Below are 1107 nucleotides of genomic sequence, written 5' to 3'. Positions count from 1 at the left end.
CTTGAGCTTGAGGCTGGTGGGTCCTGTGGCCTTGCAGTGCTTGTGTTCGATATCCCATCCGGGCCTGCTTTGCTAAGCTCCCGAGCTGTTTACTGACTGTTGCTGAGCCGCCCTGCTGTTGGCTGCCTGTGTGCAGACTTGCCTGCCTTGCCCGAGGTAGGACTCCGCTGTCTGCTTCCTTGACCTTGGACCTGGCAGCCCATGTGAGTTGAAGGACTTCCAGTATATGAACTGTTCCACGAAAGTGAGTCGAACTGAGGCCTGTGTACTGCTGTGTGGCCTAATTAGCTGTTATATTCCTTCTCGCTGTATAAGCCTGTCCTCTTATCTATAGATAGCATCATAAGGGTCCTGGTTCCGCTTCTCTAGAGAACCCTGCCTAACTCAGGGCTGAGCACAGCGCCGATGGTGAGGAAGGTGCAGGGCAGGCCCTGTTTGTTCTGCATGTGATCAGAGGTTGCTGTGAACCTTGCCAAACAACAATCACCCGTCACATGTCTGAGGACCTTGTCTTCTGACGCAGCCCCAAGACAAGCTCCATGATGCCCTGGAAGCTCTGCTAGCAAGTGGCCAGAGGGAGGCTGAGGGCTCGTGATAGAGAGCCCAGAGGTGAGTGGTCTCCAAGTAACCATTGATGACCCTGGACAAGCCACATGGCCTTTTGAGTCCTTTCGGAAGAGGACTTTTATTTACATAGCTTTGTACGACTTCTACAGTCTGTCTAGGTGAGCAAGAGGTTAGCACACCTGGCTGCTAACCCAGGTCTCTACAAGAAGGGGCTCGTGCGACATCTCCTTCCAAAAGGTCACAGGTCGTTGAAGGCTCTGCCGGCTCAGTGACACCCACGGGTGCCCGTCAGTCGGAGCTGACTCTGCAGCCGGGTTGGTTTGGTTACAAATGCTACATTTCCCCGGGAATGTTCACGGGGGCATCTGCCCTTGCATTTTGCAGGAGCTGCGGCGATCTAGTGAGGCTCTGCCTGCGGAGCTGACCCCGGGCCTGCCGGAAGCCAGAGCCCCTGCCACATGCCTTTGGGATCAGGCCGAGCCCGAGCGCCCCGATTCTCTGGCTCTGGCTTCTCTTTCCTCCCACACATTTGGTGCAGCC

The sequence above is a fragment of the Echinops telfairi genome, unplaced genomic scaffold (genome assembly GCF_000313985.2).
Source record: "Echinops telfairi isolate 266 unplaced genomic scaffold, ASM31398v2 ScPeMD7_7425;HRSCAF=8463, whole genome shotgun sequence".
NCBI lineage: Eukaryota > Metazoa > Chordata > Mammalia > Afrosoricida > Tenrecidae > Echinops > Echinops telfairi.
This window is presented reverse-complemented; position numbering follows the sequence as displayed.